Source organism: Pan troglodytes, chromosome 22, assembly GCF_028858775.2.
Source record: "Pan troglodytes isolate AG18354 chromosome 22, NHGRI_mPanTro3-v2.0_pri, whole genome shotgun sequence".
NCBI lineage: Eukaryota > Metazoa > Chordata > Mammalia > Primates > Hominidae > Pan > Pan troglodytes.
This window is the reverse complement of record NC_072420.2, coordinates 21,759,519-21,784,367: the sequence shown is the minus strand read 5'-3', so window position 1 is coordinate 21,784,367 and position 24,849 is coordinate 21,759,519. Positions and strand designations below refer to the sequence as shown.

The 24,849-nt window shown below is 37.4% G+C and overlaps 1 long non-coding RNA gene across 4 annotated transcripts in view; it reads left to right on the top strand.

The window, feature by feature from the left end:
• LOC104005663 (uncharacterized) overlaps window positions 1-9,391 on the top strand; it is a 57,375-nt gene extending 47,984 nt beyond the window's left edge. For all 4 annotated transcript variants that reach the window (XR_008541424.2, XR_010154580.1, XR_008541423.2 and 1 more), the window contains one exon: window positions 8,465-9,391. This is a non-coding gene — a long non-coding RNA (uncharacterized LOC104005663). The remainder of the gene's footprint in view (window positions 1-8,464) is intronic.
• Window positions 9,392-24,849: the final 15,458 nt, after the last annotated feature.

Sequence of the window (24,849 nt, the reverse complement as noted above, 5' to 3'; positions counted from 1 at the left end):
AATATCCACTTAAAAACCCACAGAGATCATATTCTTTAGATAGGTGAGTAATTCAGGGTAATTTATAGCTTCAGAACATGCAGCACACTTACTTTTTTTGGTGTTAACTGATTTCTATATATTCCACCTAATGGTCTGCTCTTGTTCAGCCATCTTTAATATCTTTCTGATTTGATATTTGTTCCAACCATCTAGTTCTCGGGAGTTTCCCCACAGAGCTGTAAACTGAACTATTTTCAACATCTTTATTCAAATTTCGATGCTAAAATTTAAAGTGTATAAAAATCATGTTGAGAATCTTTCCTGTTTTAAGTAAGACATTGTGAAAATAATAAAAATATATTTTACATAAATTTTACCCTTTATACTTGTGAAGCTCTTTATAATTCATTTAATTATTCATTTATTTATATCTTTTGAGACAATCTGCTCTATTGCCCAGGCTGGAGTGCGGTGGCACAATCATAGCTCATTGCAGCTTCAGCCTCCTGGGAGATCCTCCCCCACTGAGTTTCCTGAGTAGCTGGGCCCACAGACATGAGCCACCACGCCTGGTTACTTTTTTTTTTTTTTTTTTCTGGTAGAGCTGGGGTATCCTTATTTTGCCCAGGCTGGCCTCAAACTACTGGGCTCAAAGGATCCTCCCTCCTGGGCTTCCCAAAGTGTTCGGATTACAAGTGTGATCCACTTCGCCCAGCCATGAGTCTCTTTAGATCCAATGGATAACGATATTCAATTTTGGTAGAATTGCTTAAAGTAAATAATGTGAGACACATTTCTGAAAATTTCTCTCATATCTAGATGAGAATATGCTTTAATATAAAAAAACAAATTTCTTGACTATGTTTGAAACTTTAAATAGAGCATGTAAGACACTTGCTCATCTGTTTCCTGAAAACCTTTCCCTCTTCACCTTCTCCTCTTTACTTTTTGATTTTTACATTCCAAAACTGTAAGCATTCAGGGTTGTTCAACACACCATGTCCTTTTGTGTCTCCGTACATTTTACTATTCAGATTCATGTGACTTTCTCAACCAGTGTCCCCTCTCTTTTTAAGTATTGTTAATACTTATAAGATGTAATTTTGAATGGATCTTTCCAGTTGCTTTGGCTTTTTCAACTAGAATTCAAGAATGAAGAAAAAGAGACACTCAATATTTCATATTCCAAAGACATGACCAAGAAACTATAAAAATTATAAGCATAATTGTTTCTGAGAATTTATTAACAGATGGCCACGCTGGTTCTGGTATTCCACAACCATCACCCCAGGTCCCCACCTATCTATCTCCATCTATATAGCCTTTAGGGAAAAGTAAATGAAGAATTATGTTGCTTTGGGATTTCTGAGATGTTTTATTTTCCATTTCCCAAACCAAGGAAGGGGGCAATCTCTTGATTTTGAAGTAAGAGTGTGTGTGTGTGTGTGTGTGTGTGTGTGTGTGTGTGTGTGTAGGGTAGCAGAACAGAATAGATGATCACTTGAGAAACTCTTAAGACTTGAAAATGAGCCACTAAAATGTATTCCGCTGAGGCTGGAATATCATTTGAGCCCGGAGCAACATAACAAGACTTTCTCTCTTAAAACAAAAAAGGATCCTGAGCCTCTAAGATGGAGGAAAATATGTTCATATTGAGTTAGAGTTTAATAACTGGTGCGATCTGAGCATCCTCAAGCTCTGTGCCTTCTGGGTCACCATTTAACATTGAAATAACATAATTTCCTTAATTTTATCCCTTGTCTCACCTCATTGCAGAGATCCCTGCTCTGTCCTGAGTTCCCCTGAGCATTCTTATGGCCCTGACTGCCACACTTTGTGTATATATAATATATATATATATATACATATAAAATATATATTATATACACACACACTCTTCAGTATCAAGAGATTATATACATATGTATATTTATTATTTATATGTGTTCAACTTTTATTAATAGGTCAGGGGTATTAGTGCAGGTTTGTTACATAGGTAAATTTCTGTAATGGGGGCTGGTTGTACAGATTGTTTCATCACCCATGTATTAGGCCTCATACCCATCAGTTGTTTTTCCTGACCCTCTTCCTCCAACCCTCCACCTTCCAAAACGCCCCAGTGTGTGTTGTTGTTCTCTTGTACGTGTCCATGTGTTCTCATCATTTAGCTCCCACTTACATGTGAGAACATACAGTATTTGGTTTTCTGTTCCTGCGTGTGTTTGCTCAGGATAACGGCCTCCAGCTGCATCCATGTCCCTGCAAAGGACATGATCTCATTCTTTTTGAGGGCTGCATTGTATACAGGTAGAGGACACTGAGATCTTGATCTCTGGCAAGGAGTTTGCTAAATTGTGGAATTAGCAATATAACCAGGCTGGGGACAGTATGGGTAGACTATTCATAGGAAAACTTGACATGTATCACCTGTTTGTTGGGGACAACTGTGAGCACAGAGCCTGGTTCTTTCTTTGCTGGAAATATTTGAGGGTGAAATGCTGGTTTAAGCAGCCCATGTCTCCAGAATGAGAAGGGATAGTTGTATGCTTAAAAAGGAGGAGAGAATACCTTCAAACCCAGAGTTATTAACAGCCTTCAAAAACCAATAGAGGATGTAAAAAGCCCTTATAAATTCCTTATTCAAAAACAAAAAAACTCAAGACTATTTTCCCTGCAGATGTATTATTGTTCATATGTCTTTTATTGAAAATATGGCAGAACATTTCAAAATGTATTTCTGTGAATGTATTCTTCACATTCCTGAATACATTAAAAATGTATTCAGTTAATCTATTCAAATTACATAGTTAACAAATATACTAAAAATATATTCTTATATTCCAATGCTGTATTTATTGGGTACATTTATTTATTGAGTTTGATACTTAGGAGGGATATATTATTTGTATATAGTCTTTTTCTCTTAATGCAGGAACTGAGAGATAGGATAGAGATATATTAACAATACTTAAAATGCTGTTATATAAAAAAGAGAGAACTGGATACTGGAAGTTAACAGAGAAAAGTTTGTCCTAGAACCAAATCATGCCCTCCCCACCCCTCATCCACCACTCTAACAATCTGTAGTTCAAAACCTAGTGAAAACCCAGCTACCTTTCCTCATCCACTTCACAATCCCAAGTACGAGCCTACTGAGGGAAGGGTAGGAGATAGGATTTGAGAAGGGTTGAGGTTAGTATTTTCATCCAGGCTGGGCAGAATCCTTAGAATATCAAAGTGAATGAAAAGTAATGGTAGCATCCTAAGATATCATTAAGGAATCGGCTTCCCATTAGGAAAGGAAAATGTAAAACTGTACATTCTAGGGCAGTAAAAAGAGATAAATCGAACTATTTTGCATGTGTACATTCCACACTTGAGCTTGTTTAATAGCCATTCAGATCCCACATCACTGCTTTGGGAAAAGAGATTTTTGGGCAACTTGTTCTCATCTAGTCTAAAAAGCCATGAACTTCAGAAAGTGACAGAATGTAACATTCATCTATTTCCTAGTTTGGGGGCATAGATATTATTATTCCTTTTCTTAGGGTTTTAGCTAAATAAGAAAATTGGATCATTAATGCCATCCTAGCAAGATGCATTTGGCACATGGTTGGGATCTCAAATCTATTTTTTCCTCTTAGAACAAAACTTTCCTGACAGACTTACTTTTTGGTAATCAGATTTTTTCTCTTTATTAACTTCCATTGTTTTTTTACTCGTTATTTCAACCAGTGCCATTATAATGCTGTATTGTAAGAAATTGTAATCACAACATTTTTCCTACTACTTTGTCATCCCTTTGACTTTAGGCAGATAATAATGGTGGGATCTTCACTTGCCAGCACTATTCCTGCCATTTCAAGTCTGCAAACAATATTACCTGCTTGCTATGCTCTAGGTATTTGTGATGCAGATAGAAAATTGAAAAGTATCTCTTACAAAGGAGAATACAGCAAAGACAGAAAAATAAACAGGAAATTTCTATAGAATAAATGTGTGCTTAAAGAGTATGACTGTTCAGGAAAAAAAGGCTTGCTTAGAGAAGTGGTGGTAACCCCATTTCAATGGGCAGTATGCATATTCTTTTGTTTTCATGTAGAACTAATGCATCTTGATCTTGAATGTAAGTAGAGATTAGGTAGTTGAAGGAATAAAAGTACATTGTAGGTCAGGGGTTGGGAGTTTTTCTATAATAGGCCTAATAGCAAATATTTTAGGCATTGAAGACCATGTGTTGGTCTTTACATTTTTCAACCTTACTCTTGTAGTGCAAAAATAGACATTAACAACATATGTGGCAATAAGTGTAACTGTATTCTAACAAAATCACACAGGCAGAGGACTGACTCTTGTTGTAGGCAAATATATTAACATGAAAGGGTAGATAAATATGGTTTGCAGAGAGATCTCTTTGTATCACCTAGTTTAACTCTCATCACTCTCAAACTTCCACTTTACAAATTATTAACAGCTAATTATTTGGTTATCATTGTGCCAACATTGATAACCGTATTAATAACCATTGCTAAGAAAATTAACCCTAACCCTATTAATAACCACTTCTTTGGTTATTAATAATGTGTAAAGTGGCAGTTTGAGAGTGATGAGAGTTACACTAGGTGATACAAAGAGATGGAAGAATGAAAAACTTTGTCACTATTACCAGATTGACTGTTGTCAGTAAAGTCAGAGTGAGAAAGGATGGCTAAAGGGTTATAGTGATGATATTAGAAGCAGAATTGCCTAGGAGACTACTGAAAGGAATAGCTTCTAAGCTTATGCTATATAATAATAGAGAAAGGAGTAGGGTAGGCTGAAAATTCAAGTGGAAAAAACTTTCTTCAGCTGGCCAGATGCAGTGGCTCACGTCTGTAATTGCAGCACTTTGGAAGCCTGAGGTGGGCAGATCACAAGGTCAGGAGTTCAAGACCAGCCTGGCCAACATAGTGAAACCCTGTGTCTACTAAAAATACAAAAAAAAAAAAAATTAGCCACGCGTGACGGCGGGTGCCTATAATCCCAGTTACTCAGGAGGCTGAGGCAGGAGAATCGCTTGAACCCAGGAGGCGGAGGTTGCAGTGATCGGAGATCGCACCACTGCAACCCAGCCTGGGCGACAGTGTGAGATTCCATCTCAAAGAAAAAAAAAAGAAAAGTTTCTCCGACTAAGCCTTTCCACTGATGAACTATCATAATATGTGCCAGGGTGACAGTTAGACATTTAAATCAGGGTTATGGCATATATCCTTTTAGGTGTATATCCTTTTAGGTGTATATATATCCTTTTAGGTGTATATATATCCTTTTAGGTGTATCATCCTTTTAGGTGTATCATCTTTTAGGTGTATCATATATCCTTTTAGGTGTATCATCCTTGAGGCTTGATGGAAATATATCCTTTTTGGTGTATCATCCTTTTAGGTGTATCACCTATATCCTTTTAGGTGTATATATCCTTTTCGGTGTATCATCCTTGAGGCTTGATGAAAATTTATTTAAGGGGGCCAAATGGAGAAAGAACAATTATGAGGCTGTCCAAGTGAAAGCCAATGAGAGATTGTTATAGGACAGCGTTGATGACGATCGTGAAAGCAGGCAAATATTTTAGAGATAAATTTTGTTGAATTGGTCATGGATAATTATCAAGAGAAATTGAAACAAGGTTGCATAATCTTAGTATGCTAACTTAAGCTCATTTTTGGATATTCAAGAGGTAAAAAATATCAAAAATAGAGAAAATTGGGTATATGTGTGTACAGGAAACTTAATTGTTAAAAATAGTAATATTTTAAATATTAATTAGATAAATAGAACACAGATGAATGATAATAAAATTAATGTCTCTCAATAGGAAAAGTGTAATTGATCATTTTCTGGTGGAATTTAATGCCTTGTTTTCTAAAGATTAAGATTGGTGACAGGCTGTGTTTATATGGCATTTGTCTTTTTTTTCTGAAGAAATTATAGACTTTACTTGAAATGTCGGTGTTATCAGTCTCTTTCCTTACAAAGATAAATGTTGCATTACATCTAAATTACGATATTTTTATCCTTCTCATTAAGGGAAAAAGAGAGAAAGAGAAAGCAATATAGAAGAATGAGTCAAAAGAGTTGGATGAATGACTTTATACTCCCATGTAGCTAATTGTAAATTTTCAAGGGCAAAAAATTGACAATGACTTTAATAAGTCTTGTGGCTTTGTACATATATATTTTGACATATGCCTCTATGTCGGTGCCGCAAACACATTTGGTTTCTTCCTTTCTGGGCAGCACAGTGCTATTCGGCATGAAGTATGACCAGAGTGATTGGTAGAGGGTCTTTCAAAGTATTTAGAGCCATCACTGAGGGAAGAATAAGAAAGAAATGCCATTTATAAGATCCAAAGAAAAACAAAGTCCCCATTAAGAACTGAGATGTGAACATCACTTAACGGTGTCTCCTAGCTAGTCTCATGTGTCACTTGAAACTTATTGAAACTTCAAGCACAGAGTGCAATAGGGTGAGATTAAAGGTCGAAAACTTTACATTTCCTTTCTGGAATGAGTTTCCAGAAAGAATAGCTAAACTTATGATTCATCTTGGTATTTTATTTGTAGTTGTTATTTTGAGGGAATACATATCATGTAAGTCTCTACATTGTACTTACTATTTGGGGCATTGTGTCGCTATTTATAATTTACAAAGTGTTTTGAAAGCAAGATCTAGATGAGGAATAGTTCTAAAGTCATAGGACAGTGTCAGGAATCAGTTTGCATAAACTTCATCTTCCCCAACATATCACCAATCATCGAAAACAGAAAGCAAAGTCAGAAAATTTCCTCATATCATGTTAAGGAAATTATTGGTTTTGAATTTTTGGTTTTGAGTCATTGCTTTTGAATTTTTCAGAATCTAAATAGTAGGGCATTTGCCACTTCCTCTAATATATTTGTCTCAAAGATGAAAAAACAATTCTGATCCATAGTAGTGAAGTCATTTAAATAACAAGGTTGTTTCCAATTGTATTATATACTTATTTACATTCCAAGTTTATTTCCCCAAATTTGAAAGTGACATATAATTACACATAATTTTAAAACTTTTGAAAAGTTTAATAACATGTTAACTGAAAGATGTAGAAAGTAAATCTAATATAGATTAAAAAATACAAATCTGGAGAAACATAATCAGCTACAAGAGAAGTAAAGAAAGTACACGGCACAGAATTAAGCCTGTGATTTAAACTAGCTGCAAAGTCAGGATCCAAATTCCTGTTATGCAACAAATCAGCTGTAAACTTGAGAAAAATATTTTTTCTCTCTCTGCCCTATGTCATTCATTTGTAAAATCATCTATCTGCCAGGAGTGTAGTAAAGATTAAATTAATTATGAGATATAAATTACTTAGAAAAACACATAGCACATATTAAATAATGATTAAAGGTTATCTGTCTTCAATTATTAGTTATTAATATTCCATTCTTGTAAAAAGAAATTTGATAATAATTTATTTTCTGTATTTTATTCATGGTTTTTCATGTCTATTTCCATGACATACAAGTTTAATATAGCTTATAAAAGTGACTCAGTTATACACAGATATTAAATTTCAAATGAAATGCTCTAATATAAAAAACATTCTGTTTCAGAAAGAAATTAAGTTACACTGTTTTCATGTAAATGTTCATGTAGTGATTGATACTTCTATTCAAAATAAAATGAAGAGTTGACATAATTCCTCAGCTAATATAGTCTCAAATCTTCATACTGAAAGTGAAATCGTTATACTGCATGTAACATTTGTTCTTGCTGGAAGTTGTCTAGAGTTATAGTAATCACAATGCAAAAAAAAAGGGAAATATATATTTAAGTATCTAGAGAAGTATTTAGGCACATAGATATCTTTAGTTATGTACATTCTTAGAAGATCGTGTTCCCAATTCAAGTTTAGTATATATACATACTTTATATACATATATATAAAATATATATGTATATATTTTTTTACAGGTGAATGTATGTATATGCATAAAGCTAAGTATATATGTATATTTATCACATATATAGTAGATATATACCCCAACTATGCTTCAGTATTTAGAGATAATGCAACAGAAAATTACTGAAAACAACCTTTATTTTTAAGAACAGGAGAATATAATGTTTCCCAAATTAAGATGGGAGCATTCGTTTGTTTCAACACTGAGGTACCTATGGCAGCTGTGTTACTCTTGCTACATTTCAAATTCCTTGGGTAGGATGACACCATTGTAGTTTACTGGATTCTTTCTTCTCTGTTTTGGTTTGTGTGCTTGGTTTTTTTGGAGAGTGACTGGATGTGTCTCCTGGTATATAAGCCAACGTAAACAGAACTTTCAATAGGTCATGCTTAATAAAGACAGAATGGATGCGATCATTCTGTTCAAATTAAGGTATCCTATATGCCTGTGGGTTAGATTAAAGGGCATTACTCTGATATTAACCTTGTTTTTTCAGTCTTTCCCAGATTTTCTAAACTTTCCAGAGAAAATGGTCTTCTCCCTGGCTCAGCAAGAAGATGAACTTTAAACACTGAGAAACTGGTCATCTCCCTGGCTCAACCAGAAGATGAACTTTAAACACTACTCTCAATGACTTGATGTTCCCATCACTACTCCTGTCATAAAGGGAGGGGACTCAGATATTGAGAATTTTATGATAGTGTGAACTGTCTGGTATGTCATTTAAGTAAGCCCGTTGCTGACATATTTTCCATGTTATTAGAAAGAGCTGAAGAGAGGGTTTGAGATGGCTTCTTTATTTTTTGTCTTTTGGGAATTAAAGGAACCTGGTTCAACAAGGGCCTACACCTAAGTCTCTTGTTGTACCAGAGTACAATTTAGGACTGCTCCTGAGGAAGGAATTAGCTAGAAATCTAGAGAGTAAGGGTAACAGATTTACAATAGAATAACAGCCTCAGTATTTTTGGTTCCTCTCCAGTAAAGATCACAAAGAATATTGCTAAATCGCTAAAACACCTTTGCAATAACGTAAGGGCTTACAACTATACACCAATGTAGCTCAGTTACTAAACTGGAGTAAAATAATTTCTCTTGTGTAGAAAAATTGGTTGGCTGTGGTTTTATAGCAGATTTGCAATTATTAATAGTTATGCCAATAATCGTTTAACAGTGCATATGTTAATATGTATGGAAAGACAATGTGTATAGACAGATGTGTAAAATTGAAAAATAAACATATAACAAGAGAGAAACATCTATCGAACAGACAATATACATACACATTAAACACAACAGCAGTTTTAGTGACCACAATATTTATTTCTCATTTTTACATTGGTTACTTTACTGACAACTGAAAATGACAGTTGGCAATGCAGCTAACAGTTTCAATAAAAGTATAAAACAAAAGACTGTGTACAAAGTACGTGTCTTTCTGCTTTTGTAATCTTCCGTTGGAAAAAATTTACACACCTAAGTAACCATCTGTTTTCTTCAAGAAAAAATCATTCTTATTTCTCTCTCTCATCTTGAAAACAGCTGTCAGCCAGGAGGGCAGAGCTGAAATTTATTGCCACATCACATGAAGCATAGAACAGACTCCGCTACTCCTTGAGATTCAAAACTTTGCCTCTCACAAAGTTACCTTTTATTTTCCTCTTGTTTGTCACTCATCTCCCCTAGTGTGCTCTTTTTATTTCTTTTACTATTAATAATAAAATCTGTGGATGACTGTATTATTGAATGATTACCTTAGTACAATAATTCAAGAAGTATTTGAATATTGCATCATTGGCTTTAGAAAACAAGTATTTATAGGCCATTTCAACTTCATATATATATATATATAATATATATATTTAATTTTCACAAATTGAACATACCCACAAAACTAGCATCCAAATCAAGAATGCAAATACTGCCAACATTCCAGAAGTTTCTTTAATACTTCATTCAGATCACTACCTGCCTGCTCAAAAGATAACCATTACAGCCAGGCACGGTGGCTCACGTCTGTAATCCCAGCACTTTGGAAGGCCGAGGCAGGTGGATCACCTGAAATCAGGAGTTTGAGACCAGCCTGGCCAACATGGTGAAACCCCATCTCTACTAAACATGAAAAAAAAAAATTAGCCGGGCGTGGTGGTGCACACCTGTAATCCCAGCTACTTGGGAGGCTGAGGTGGGAGAACTGCTTGAACCTGGGAGGCAGAGGCTATAGTGAGCCGAGATTGTGCCACTGCACTCCAGCCTAGGCGACACAGCAAGACCTGGTCTTAAGAAAACAAACAAACAAACAAAAAAACTATTACTCTGAATTTTTGCCTTTTTTACCTTCTGTAATTTATTTTTCTCTTGGCCCTGATTCAATTATATCAGGCATTGTTAAAATTGAATTAAAATCTGAACACAGTGAAATGTACAAATATTAAGTATACAATTTGATGAGCTTTACAAATGTACATACCTCCATACATATCTCAATTGCGATAGAGTCATCCAAGAAAATTTCCTTGTGCTTTCTTATTACAGCCAGTCCATACACATCACAGACAAAAACGTTTTCTGATTTCCATTACCTTAAATTTATTTTGCCCAATTTTAGCCTGTCACATAAATGAAATCATGTAGCATGCATATTTTGGGGGAGTCTGACTTCTTTCGCAAAAAGATGTCATTTCAAAATTTCATCCATGTTTCCTCATAACTCGGAGGTACCAGCTAGCTAATTGGGAAGGATGGTTTGTAGAGTTCCTAGAATAACAAAGCTGAATACAGAAAGCTGAGTTTGAAGCAGAGACACAATAGCTTAAGAACTGGCACAAGCCAAGAGGTAAATATAAAGGTTATTATAACAATTGGTGACTTCAAAATAGCTGTGGTAGCCTCAGACCAGAAGCTAGCTCAAACAAACAAACAAACAAACAAACCAAACACCAGCATAGAAACACTGAGATAACTGACATCAGAATTTGGAAGTTGGAAGATATTTCCACTAACTATAAGGTTAATGGAACTAGGTTGGGAAAAGTAATTATGCACTTGGAAATAGTTTACTTATGTAGTGGAGCAGAGTCCACAACAAAAGACAGAAATAAATTTCATTTAAAGTCTGACCCAGAGAACCCAGGTTTCTACTAACTGGAAAACCAGATAGTTACCATTATGATGGACAGTTGATACATTCTGAGGAGGTTTTTGTACCCTTGCCCATAGTTTTACAGCCATTTGGGGATTTCAATTCTAAGAAATCAATGCTGCAGAGAGTCAGAAAGACTGAAAATGGTGTAGAAGTTACAGTATTGCAACCTGTAAGCAATTTTATAAAAAAAAAAATCACTTTCAGCAGGGTGGATATGAGAATATTCTTGGAAATAGTGAATTCTCAACATCATGTTGTTCTTTATTTTAAATTATCAGAAAACTAAGCAATAATCTTATTTGAGGCTGCATACAAGAAACCTGTGTTCTATGAATGCAATTGTCTTATGAGAATAGAACAGAATACCGTACTCTAAAGATAAGCTTGTCAAGTGTAGATATGGGCAAGCCTAGATTTAACCAGTGCTTATGTAAAAAGTATGCCCAGGTGGGGATATTCTTATATATTCTTGGTTGGTGAAAATAATGGATATGAATAAAATATTTTTCTTGCTATATCTGTAATAAATAATTTAATATAATAAAACAAAGGCAGTACAGTTCCTATACAATTTTCTATAAAGTGAAGAAAGTGATACCATAAAAATGCATGAAAAAAGCAAATACCTGAAAGTTATCTACCTCAGAAACCCAAATAAATTGGTATATTTTTTCATATAAAAAGTGGACTTTATGAAAGAAAAATATAAATGAGTAAGCGAAAAATAGGCTGTTTGCCTAAATTTAAGAATTTTTGGTTGAAATTAGTAGAAATCCATTTCTACCAAGATGGAAAGGAGGGAGTAGGGAAACAGGGAGCTTTTATGAAAGTATCCAGGGCTGTGCCACAGAATTCAAGGGTAACCAATCTTCTAAAGGGACTCTGCAGAAAATGGAAAATCTCTGGGAATCTAGCGTGAAGTCACAGCACTGCTCCTTTAGGTATATGTCTTTGCATTTGCCTCAGTTTTCTGTCCACTGGGCAGCTGCACAAGCAATGCAAGCCTGACAATGTTCTGGGCAATGTTATCTGGAACTCCAGAGCAAACATCGCTTGCCAGTGTTGTTCCCTATCGAGATGAAATGTCCAGGCCTTTACATCCTCACCTCCGCTTGTAACTGGATATGGACTGTCCTGGGTGACATGTGACCTTCAGGGAGGCAGCTGTCTGCCGCTGAGACAAACCACAGAAAGGTGACAGTTGGAGATGTCTACAGACTGCATTCCCTGAAGCCTGGCAGCGAGCACTTTCTCGAAGGGGCATCTAGAAGGAACATCCCCCTGACTACCACAATGCACTCCCTTTGCCTCTTGGATTCACTTTTTCATATACTTTCAGCAATTAGCTCTCCATGAATTCACGACACTCTTTTCTTTGAAGAGTAAAAGTATAACAGATTAGTTAAGTGAACTATAGCCCTAGTGCTGTACTTAATTCTCAGGGACCAAGTGATACTTATAGACTCTTTCTTCCACTTTTCATTTTCTTTCCCCTTTATCCTCAGCTACTCCCTCTGCTGGCCTCATGGATGACTTACCTCTTGATGAGACTGAGACCATCATCCCTGAGGGTGTGACTTCCTGTTCATCACAGCTTCTCGGGCCAGATTGCTGTATCTGTCTTTTTGCAATTGTCACAATTGGGTGAAGAATTACCAAGACCTACTTAACTAGATTATCTGGGTGCCACGAATATTCACTGCTCCATTGCGTAACACCACTTTTGCCTTTTCCTCAACATGAAGGTCAATTACCATTGCCAAGATTGTGACTCCACTTCTTGTCTGCTTGTCCTTGAAACAAAAACCTCAGAGTGCCCAGGGGACAGCTGTGCCCGGTTTCTAGCTCAGTTGGAAACTTGCTTTTTCTAACCCCTTTGGGAACCTGGATGTCTACTCGAAAGCGTCCAGAGTCGCAGGCATGGGAAGTACAAAGTCCCATGGTGGGTCATGAGAATAATGACCTCTGCTTCCCTTCCTTATATCACAAAACCATGTATTCTTTCTTTAGGCCACAGAATCACATAATGGTGTTTGATGCAATGTATATCCTACCTCCTAGAGGATGGCATCTATAGTAGTCTGTTCTCACGCTGCTAATAAAGACATACCAGAGACTGGGTAATTTATAAAGAAAAAGAGTTTTAATGGACTCACCGTTCCATATGGCTGGGGAGGCCTCACCATCAGGGCAGAAGGCAAAAGGCACATCTTACATGGCAGCAGGCAAGAGAGAACATGTGGAGGGGAACTCCTGTTTATAAAATCATCAGATCTCATGAGACTTATTCACTATCACGAAAACAGTATGGGAAAAACCCGCCCCCATAATTCAATTACCTCCCACCAGGTGCCTCCCACCAGGTGCCTCCCATGATATATGGGGACTACCACAATTCAAGGTGAGATTTGGGTGGGGACACAGACCCAGACCATATCAGCATCTCATCTCCACAGAATATGGCCTCTAGACTGGGGATTCAGAAATGTATCCGCCATTGCTTCAGTTCTGTATCAGGTCAGCAGGTCCTGGGTAGTGATCTTATGTGATCTGAGCAGTGGATCTCACGTTCAGGGCCTACTTATATCCTGAAAAGTGGGTCCATTGATCTCAGGTGATATTAGACAGGATCCTGGCTAGTAAATTAAACACCGTAAATGGTAAAATAGTGGTGCTTGTTGAGGCTCTTAGGGCAAGAGAAATCGATATCCAGAATTTTTTTAATATTTCTGTGAGAATAGACTGGTGGCTATCCTTATATGAAAGAGCCTAAGGTGGTCACTTTCCAAGCAAGTGGCTGGATGGTGGCCTAGAAGAATAGTGCCGTGGTGAGGGGTCAGCCTTAGTGCTTATTGCTATCAGGTTGGCTGTTTGGCAATGGAAATAGCTAGATTATCCATGAAAAGTGAGAATCCACTCTGTTGGGCCCATTCCTATTCTCCATGTCTACTACAGTGACCACTTCTTTTGTGTGCCTATTGTGTTAATTCTGAAGCAGTCAACAGCAGAGGCTGATGGATGTCAACCTACCAGTCATTTTGTCTAGTTGGTTATTTAATTCAACATCTGAGACAAAATGTTCTTTGGTATCTGTTAATATGTTATAAAAAGATCATCATAGTCTGTGCCCACTCCCACGTGTCTGTCTTCATGCCTCTAACCCTGAGTTCCTTGCCTCATATTTTCCTATCCTTTTCTTTCTAAGCCTCTGAACAACTAGCCAGGCCTTACCCTCTGGCCATAAGGCCATAGACTTGCTAATACCATGGTCCTTTTTTGTGTGTATAAAGTATACGATAAGATGCTGCTCCTGAAACTCTGCCCACTGGGAGCATTTTCCCCAGCTCTGTCTTTCATGATCACCCCAGAAAGAAGCATACAGAAGCTGCTATCTATTTTTGATTTGTAAACACATACTGAGCCAGCTCATCTGTAATTTAAATGGGCATTTTGCTCCTTTCTTAAAGTGCTCCTACATCCAGGCAAGAGTTGAAAGAAGAGCATGGGTACAACAGTGTTGAAAGCCACAGATTTCTGGTGAGCTTCCCTTTTAGGAGACACATTTAAGGTTTTTTGCTGCATAATGGGCAGGTATAATGTAAACTTTTTCTTTCTTTTCTACAAAAGCTTCAGTAAATTTTCCATCACTTAAGAATGCTTTGTTCAAACAAAGTCTTCTTGGGATTTTCAAAGAAATGAAAATGTTGAAGCTGACACTTTGATTACTGACACTTTGATTACACTTTCAGTGTAGAAAAGTAACTTGATTTTTAAATGACTGTTGAAGAGATTAATGGAAGGAAGAGAGTAAAGACAGGTTTTTGAGTGGATATTAGAACAAAATGAAAATATTTTTGATCAGGAAGATTTCAGAAAGCTAAAAATGACTTATGAGACTGAATAATGGTCTCCAGAGATGTTCATGTCTTAATCCCCAGAATCTGTGACTGTTAGTTGATATTGCAAGAGGAACTTTGCAGTTGTGATAAAGTTAAACGAGGAGATTAACCAAGATTACCCAGGTGGGCCCCTCTGAAGTCAGAAGACAATGTAATTACAGAAGCAAAGGGGTAGAGAATGAGACTTGAAGATGTTGCACTTCTAGCTTTGAAGATGTCTAGAAAGGCAGTCTCTGGAAACCGGGAAGGGCAGGGAAGCAAAGTCTCCCTGGATCCTGCAGAGGACAGAGCCCTGGTGATGCATTTCAGACTTCTACCCTCCAGAAGGATCAAATTCTACAAATATGTGTCCTTTCAAGCCCCTAAACTAGTGGGCATTTGTTATAGCAGCAGTAAAAAATGAATACCATGTGCTATTTGGAAATCTGACTTTTGTGAGAAGCCAGTTAAGTATTTATTTTGTTAACAATTGGCTTTTGTGCTCACTGGAGGTTAAAAACATTTTTGTCATTAATACACTTTGAATACTCAGTCCTAAGTAATATAAGTAGCGTGACCTTTTTTGCCCTTTCCCTCTCCAGGCACAACATGAAGAATAACTCAATGATTTGCCGAAAAGAAGAGAAATATATTATCCCTTCAGTTCCTAAACTTACTTGTTTTCTCATCTTCAAGAACGAAAGTAATTCAGCATACACATATAACATATTTATATTCTTTATAAATTATATTCATGTGCAACTATATAATGTATAATCATATTCATGTACTACCTCTACAAACAAATGTACACATTTAAAATATAAAAAATAAGATGAAAATGGAATCAATGTATCACAAGTGATTGAAATATCTAATACTTTCTTTCAGCAAATCACTGGATCATACTGCAGATTCCTTGAATTTCTGCTCCTCTCATTACAAACTGTTGTATTAGATGACCAATACATATCTTTTCCTACTATTTAATGATTCTCTCCTTTTTCTACTGTGAGCTTGTTTTGTTGTTAATGACAAATACAGTACAGATTTAGTTAGCTGCTGTGGAGTATGAGGCAGAATAAGCAATGTGACTAATCCTCATTGTGCATTCTCAAGCTGACTCCCAGTACTCTCTTTTCATGTCTCCTGAGCACTATACTTATTAAAATTGTCTACTTCTGCAGTATTTTAGTGAAAGGTATTAGGATGCAATATATTTTCTTTTTAACTTGCAAAGGTGATGAATGAAAATTATATGATCATTTGATTAATGATATTAATTTATCAGTGTGAATATGTATTTTAAAAAATCACATACTGTTACGGCAGGAAATAAATTGAAGTTTCTTATATTTTGAAAAAAATCAGATAATATACACATCATAACTAAAATGATATTTTGTTGAAAGAATCTATTTTAATCACAGTATGAGGATGCCAATCTCATGTTTTTTTAAATATATATTTCAGAGTGAAATGTAAAATGAAGCTTTCCATTTCTAAAAATTCTTGTGTTTCTTTCAAAGTTTTTGGCCTCCAGAAACCCTACATGACCTAACCTATCATTACAATGTGTTATAATTTACATGAAAGGGGAGAAAAACAACCCACAGATACAGCCATTAATGAGATGACTTAAACTATCTGCCAACATTGAATAATTTAAGTGCAAAATGACTTTAAAAGGACTGTGGTGTTTTAAAATTTAAAACATCTACAAAACTTGTTTTTTTACAAACGGCCCTGTAACCTCCCACTGCATGACCAAATTCCTGTCAGTAATATTATGGTCAGGGAAATCAAAGGGAGAAATAATAGGCAACCCCGATTAATGCATCCTTGCTTTCAGTCTTACACTTGATTTCTTTTTTCCTAAAATGAATTATGTTGTGACCTGGGGATCAAATTATGACTACAGAATATTTAAATTGCATTTTGCAATTCAAACCAATACCCAGAAATCATTTCTTTTGCATATGATTCAGGGTGGATGTTGATTTTGTATTTACTATTGATTTACTATATCTAACTGTGATAAAAGGGTAGGGTTGTCTAAAAATGACCCTGAATCTTCACTCTGTGCTGCATGGACAGTCAGCCAGGGAGATCTGTAGGGGAACAGCATCAGCATGGTGGCCTGGAGACCTTACACCTATCCACATATCCATACAGGCAAAGGCTTAAAACACTGTTCTTCGAGTCTTGGAGGAATAGCTTGTGATTTTCCCTCAACAGGCAAAGGTCGAAGGCTTGTGAGGCTCTATCTCAGGGCCATTTCCAAATCATCCTCTTTTTCCCTGGGAGGCTATTTTGAAATAGTTTCTCATTGTTTCTGGGGTTCTGAGGGTTTATGTCCCCACTCCATCTCGGGGTATAGCTGCAGATCATAAAAGGAATTTTGCATTCAAGAACTGAATCTCAGCAGAGTTTTCCACAACTGGTACTGTGATGATTCTGTGACTTTTATGTCAGTGTCATCTGTTTGGTGTGTGGGATAGGGAGCTAGGGAGCTGGCATCTTTGGCTATACTTACTTGCATGGTCTATGTAAGTGATAAAAGTGTCTGAATCTAAAAAGGCCATTGTGTTTTCACTGGCTGAATCAGTCGGGCCTTGACCTTGGCCTCGTCTGAAGTGTGCTTCCCAGGACCTCAGCCACCGCTCCTCTTCTCCTGGAAGCAACCACACCGACATTGATTTTGCTGTGATGCTGAGAGGGATTAAATTTCCCAGATACCCCTGCTTTCAGATAACTGTAAAGAAAAGCTATCAACCAATGCAGACAGCCTGGCTCTCAAATCCGAAACTCGTGTGTATCCCTCTTTGAATCAGTTTGTTCTCATGCTTACCTTATCGAAGGTCCCTTCACTCGACTAGAAAGCCATGTGTGTGATCAGGAGCTCACCCAGCCTCCACTCCCCATGTCTCTCTGAGGGATCATGGGAAGATGGGCAAAACACACCTTTTCTTTCTTTGCTGAATCTTGGCTTCTAATTGTCCTTTCTCTGAGACCGTGCATTGCAGTTACAGAAATTGCCCTGATACCTAGTGTGTGAGAGGTGGTAACACCGGTGAAATGAATACCTCAAATGCTAATGTTTAAAGAAACATGCTTTATGGGCTGGGCGCGGTGGCTCACGCCTGTAATCCCAGCACCGTGGAAGGCCGAGGCGGGTGGATCACAAGGTCAGGAGATCGAGACCATCCTGGCTAACACAGTGAAAACCTGTCTCTACTGAAAATACAAAAAAAATTGGCCGGGCGTGGTGGTGGGGGCCTGCAGTCCCAGCTACTTGGGAGGCTGAGGCAGGAGAATGGTGTGAACCCGGGAGGTGGAGCTTGCAGTGAGCCAAGATTGGGCCACTGCACTCCAGCCTGGGTGACAGAGTGAGACTCCATCTCAAAAAAAAAAAAAAAACATGCTTTATGGACTGAATTGCGTCCCTTTAAAAGTCAGATGTTGAAGTCCTAACTCTCTAGTACCTCAGTCTGTCACTATATTTGGAGTCAGCGTCTTTATAAAGGTAATGAAGGTTGAATTAGGCTGTTAATGTGAGCCCTACTCCAATTTGACTAGTGTCCACATAATAAGAATTTGGACACACAAGGAAACATCAAAGGTACACGTGTTCACAGAGACAACCATGTAAAGACATAGCAGGAGGGCAGCCATCTGCAAACCCGAGAGAGAGGCCTCAGAAGGACCTAAATCTGATGACAGCTTGTTCTCAACTTCAACCCCCTAGAACTGTGAGAAAATAAATTTCTGTAGTATTTTGTTATGACAACCCTAGCAAACTAATGTAGATGCTAAATAGGGAAGTTCATGATGGAAGCTGAAATTATGACTGCATTGGAAAGAGATAATTTATTCATCCTTTCTGTAATAACTATCAGCATCCAATTACCTTTGAAATGAGAAGACCCGTGCTCAAATAATATAGGAGACCTCAGGAGCTAGGAATGGTTGCACAATAACCATTTTAGCATTAATTATGTAAAATATTTATTGCTTTGAAATATAGAACACCTACTATTAGCATGAGTGAATGTCTTAGATATCCATGGAAAATCCTTTATTTTCACTCTAGAAAGTCTTTTGGTCATCCTCATGTGACAATTCTTTCTTCCTCTGGATATGTTGTGCTTGTTCAACTATACCCTTGAACAAATATTACTAAACGAACTCAAATATTAAGTTTGCAAAAGATAATTTATATAAATAATAACAAACAGAGAGGACGAATAGATGGTAAGCTCTGAAAAAAATTATTATTATTATTATTATTATTATTATTATTTTTTGAGACAGAGTCTCGCCCTGTTGCCCAGGCTGGACTGCAGTGGCACAATCTCGGCTCACTGCAAGCTCTGCCTCCCGGATTTACGCCATTCTCCTGCCTCAGCCTCCCAAGTAGCTGGGACTACAGGCGCCCGCCACCATGCCTGGGTAATTTTTTGTATTTTTAGTGGAAATGGGGTTTCACCGTGTTAGCCAGGATGGTCTCGATCTGACCTCGTGATCCACCCATCTCGGCTTCCCAAAGTGCTGGGATTACAGGCGTGAGCCACTGCGCCCGGCCAAAATTATTTCTTTTAGTTATATATATTTAAAAGTATATGCTCAGCTCTTGTAATAAATTCTCTTAGAAAATAGAGGATGCCCACTTGTCATTGGTCTAATTAGAGAATAAAAGGCTGTAATTGGTGGTTGTCACTGTCACTTATCTTGGTTAAAAAAGGAATTAGGGCACTTCAACCATATGAAGCAGTTAATAGATTATGTCCTTAGAATAGTTAAGCCTCTGTCCACTATTTCTCCTCGGGAAATCTCTACACATCTGACTGCCTTTCTTCTGGACTATTGTCTCATGAAGTTTGTAGTGTGAACAGACTTGGAAGACAGAGATAGTGTCTCCTTCTGGAGCACAGTGCAGGGTTATTTATAGTTCATTATCTTAAACATAATGTCTTTCTCCAGCACTGACTCTTAGGTCCATTCCAATAGCTTAGTGTTGGATCTGCTGTTTGGAAAGCTGCAGACTAGTATTTTAAAGTCACTCCTCTTTGAAACCACAAACCAAAACAAATCATGAATGCTGATCTGGGTAAGTCATCTAGATACCCCCGATAAGGGTCTATTTTTTATAAGAACAATTGGAATCAACAACCACCTAGACTGTTACCATTGCTTCCTGTATGCATGTGCGTGACAACACATCCACCATTGTAGACTAGATACAAAATAAAAACTCTGTGTTTCTACTGCAGAGGCTACCACTACATGCAACATTTGTGACTCCCCAGAAGTGTTGACCTTTTTCTTTTATCTCAAGGTAACGAAGCTGCATGGCATGCAGTATTGCACTGGCCCATTCTTGGCGGAATGAATATATCAGGCATTTAACCCCATATGGAACTATCAGTCATGCCTCAGCATCAGTGACACTTTTTTAGGTTAGAGAGTTGCAGCTCTAGTCCAACTGCTGGCTCAGGCCAAATCGCTGTAGCTCCTGAAACTAATATGGGTCACATTTTCAATTTTCTGGACCATTTGAAATTTGGCAGTGGTGGGCCTTTTATCACAAAACCTACTGAAAAAATAAGTGATTGTCAAGGTATTCAATGGGTCATCCATGGTTCTCATCCACAGTCATCTAGTATTTTCTGAGCATTACAAAGGCCTCTTTAAAAATTGACATTAGAAGTTTGCCACCATCCTTACCTCTTTTTGGTTCACATACAGGGCAGTTTTGTGAATGAATGTAGCTATCACCAGAAAGAAATAATCCACTCTCAAGTGCTTTCTGGGTAATCATCAGGACAAAACAAGTCAGAAGTTATATATAAGCATTTCAGGTTTCTGCCATTACCATTTCTGGATCTGATGCTTCATTTTTTTTCCTGCAAAAGTAACACCAATTCAGCCTGATTGGAATGCACACTGAGCCTGCCTAGGGAAATTAGGCTTAATTCTGGCTCAGTTGCCTGTATTCTCCTGTAATACTGGCATAATCCTAGATCACAAAGATAGTGATCATCTGGTCCAATACACTACTATTGGCAATGTGGGCCAATGTAGAGAACACAACAAATCTCTGTAAATTCTATAAAACTGTCCCTGCTCTTCGTACACCTGACTCTTCCAGAGAAAAATTCTCACAAGAAAATAGGTAAAATTATTTCTACTGAAATGTGGCACATGGGCTTTGTGGTAGTAGAGGGAGAGCAACAACCAGGTACCTAATGTGCCAGATAACAAGTATATCAGATCCTGAGAGAGGTGTAGGGGAAGGAGGAATATCGGTGACCTTCATCTTTCAGATCTGCCTTTGGAGCCTTCCTCATGAAGGAATCACTGTGGGGCTTCTCTCTGGAACCGTTGCAAGAAGTTTCAGTTTAACCGCCTGCTGGGTTAGCTATGCCCAGCAGACATCTCTGTCCACAATTTGATCACTGTTTGCCTTAATCTTATGGAGAAATCTACAGAAACTGCAAAGAATGGCTCCTTCTTCTGAATCTTCTAAGCAACTTGTCAACACAGGTGTACTGTCTCTGCTTCATGCCTACTTTTACAGCTGCTCCTTAGTCATTCTCCGGGGAGAAGCATGCCATCCGGCTGATAATATAGAATACAGTATACGGTATAGCTTGAACTGAATGCCCCCAGCAGGCTGTCCGCAAACAGGGATTAAACCGAGTTATTCAAGCTAAACTGGGAACCCTGAGAACTACTCAACTATATTTCTTGAGTAGAAGCCAGTTGTTAACTTTTTTCTTTCTGCAAACAAGATGTCTTGCTCGTTAGATGTGGTCATAAGAGAACTTCAAGTGTATAAGGAAATATTACTTGGCCCTAGAAGATTTTCAGGTCAGCCTCAATTCAGTGACCTATTTTAGATTTAAAAATGCCCTAAAATTCCTTCTTGCATGCAAAGGTGGAGACCGTAATTGTTAATATATTCTGTTGTTCGGGATTAAGGTCTCCAGCCCTATGGAATAGTCAATTCAGAAACCTAAGGAGAAAGTTGCATGGCTTTCCAAGGTAGACCCTGATGGCTTATGGGATTTGTTCAACTGGTTAAGACCAGGATGCTGGGGAGTGGTTTAAATATGCAGAACGGCCTCATCCTGCTGCTTGAGGTGGTGTTGATAGTGGCCTAAGTTAAATGCTAAATGAAACAAATTGAACAGATTTGGTCCCAGCTACTAATGGACAGTTTAACTGAAGTGGTCAATGAAGAGGTGTACTTACAGAGAAATTGTCCAGAAGTCAGGATAGTAAAGGAATGTGCAGATAACATACGAAGACAATCCCCCTATGATCTCTTTTATTTCTGTACATGTTGGTCTGGACTCCTTCCAATGATGTTTGTACAATGCACAGCCTTGGAAGATAGGAATAATATCTCCCTCAAGCACAAAGGGCAGATTTGTTTACTGTCCAGTAAAGTAAAATAATGTCTACCTCTGGAGCAAGGTGAAGGCATGCTTACTGCTTTTATAGAAGAATTAGCTCCCCTAAACTCTGTGCTTTTCTGCTGTTAACACAACTCACTTCGTGTGCGAGCTTCACCTACTGTCTTTGGCTTGCCCTCTGGGAATTGGAGCTTGAGAAACTTGCTCAAGAAAATGCTGATATTCTGGCTACTGGAATTGTTGTGACTCATAAAGGTATCTGTGCCTCACTCAAGAGTGTCATATCTTCTGCCAGAATTCATGAAACAGTGGCAGTCTAACTTGTTAGCTTGCAAGAAGAATACAATCTCAGAATCTTTACAGTACTCGGTGCTTCTGAAACATGCTGTTAGGTTATACCAGTTTTGATTTTCTAAAAAAGAGAGAAAATGAAAAAAATAAAAGAAATTATCAAGAACATAGTAAGAAACAATGTAGATAATATTTAGTCATTATTTAATATTATTCTAAATAGAAAATTAAAAGAATCCTCTTTAAAATGCCATATCAATGTCTGTCTTTGTTTTATTTTTGAATCTGTGTTTGATACTATGATAAAAAAGAACCACTTAATTAATTTAATATGAACATGGAGAAAGGGGAAACTCCTGTTCTTTAGGAATAAACCTGTAAGAAATGGAGTAAAAGCATTTATTATTGAATAATAAAATGGAAATAGTAGGAAGTGTCTTCCTACAAAGAACTCTGGGAACTGGCACAAAGGGAAAAGGCTCCCAAAACTCAATGTCTAATACAGGTTGCTCTCCTGATACGCAGATGCACATGTACAAGGCTGATATTCACCCCGGTGTACTGGTATGGCTGCGAAGGTGTCAACTGCACTAACAAGTCAGTTAAAGCTGCTGTCACACCCTTTAAGTACCTTCCGTCTGGACTGGCAGTTCTCCAGCTCTGGTGTGATGGACCTTCCAACCTTACAGCAGTTAAGTTTCTTTCTCCCTCCCTGCTGCTTGGCAAGTCAGGAAGCCTCCAGCATTTTACGGTAGGGAATTTGCCAACATCCACGGTATTAAGCATTGCCTTTGTTGCATTAGTTATTAAATATTTTTAATATCACAACTGATTAATTATCCACTTAGGGGTCATACTGAAACATCCATTAGTATCCCCAAAACCCATCTCTGTCTTCCCTCCAGACCCTATTCTTCCTCTTTTATATTCTGCCTCAGAGGAAGTCACCACTAAGCCCAGTCTGTTGCCCAATAAATATTTTGTATAGTTTTCTCTCTTCTCCCTACCCAAATCCTTTCCATTGTGCTTGTCATCCCTGTAATAAACCTCACTCCCTCTTTCTCTCCTTTTCACTGCCTTATTTTTCTCTGCCTACTGTCTCAAACTCCTCCAATGTTAATTCTCAAGACAGCTGTTGGATTAGTTTTTAAATACAATCTTAGGTGGTTACTCTCTGTTTAAAATTCTTCAACAGCTTCCGTGTAAACTTTTCACCTGGTCTTTAGAGAGCTGGTCTCGGATGACCTAGTTAACTCAGATCTTACCAATCCACCACTCAGACCCTTGTGCCAGCCATACATAGCAGACTACTTGTTATTCATACAGCTATTCCATCCTCCTGCACCTCTGTGCCTTCATCACCACAAACAGCCTCTCCAAATCTTTCCTGTGTTAATTACCACTCAACTCTAAAATTTCAGCATAGACATGCCCTTTGGGAGGCATGCCCAGTTGAACAAATAATATCTCTTCTGTACTATACCATGTGTATATTTCATTTTATATTTCTTGTCTGGTTACTTTTCTAGATCATGCAATTCTTTAGAGTTGTTTATGATTCATTAAAAGATCTCAATAAATATTGGCTTAATGAACAAATGTGTTCCTAATAAAATGACTTACATGTTGACTGTGGGCATGTATCCATTTTTTAAAGTATGTATGATAAAGTGTTATATACCAAAAAATCCTGACATCTTGATAAAGAGAACAGCCATCAAATTTTCATCATATCAAAGAGTAATTATGTTAGCATAATATAAATAGAACATCAATTAAAAACAAAAAGGGGTCTAAGCTATGAGAAAATCCAGGAAGATATTATAATAAAGACTGTTTGCATTATTGGAGACATGCTTCCCCGGGCTCCACATTTTCTCTCCAAAATGTTCATTTATAAAAGGCCTATAAAAATCAGTAAAATTTTTTCATATGAAAATGAAGCTGTACCACAAGAAATTATTTTTCTTAGGAATAGATTAAGGGAATGCTCACTCATTGTTTAATTGCTTTTATTATTTGTTCAACACTAAAAATTTTTACAAAAAGACAACCCAAAAAATAATAGTCCTACACTGAGAAAGTAGACAACTTGGTAATTTCTCTTAAGTGCTTAAAAGTATGTCATTTGCCTTCTTGGACTAGTTTT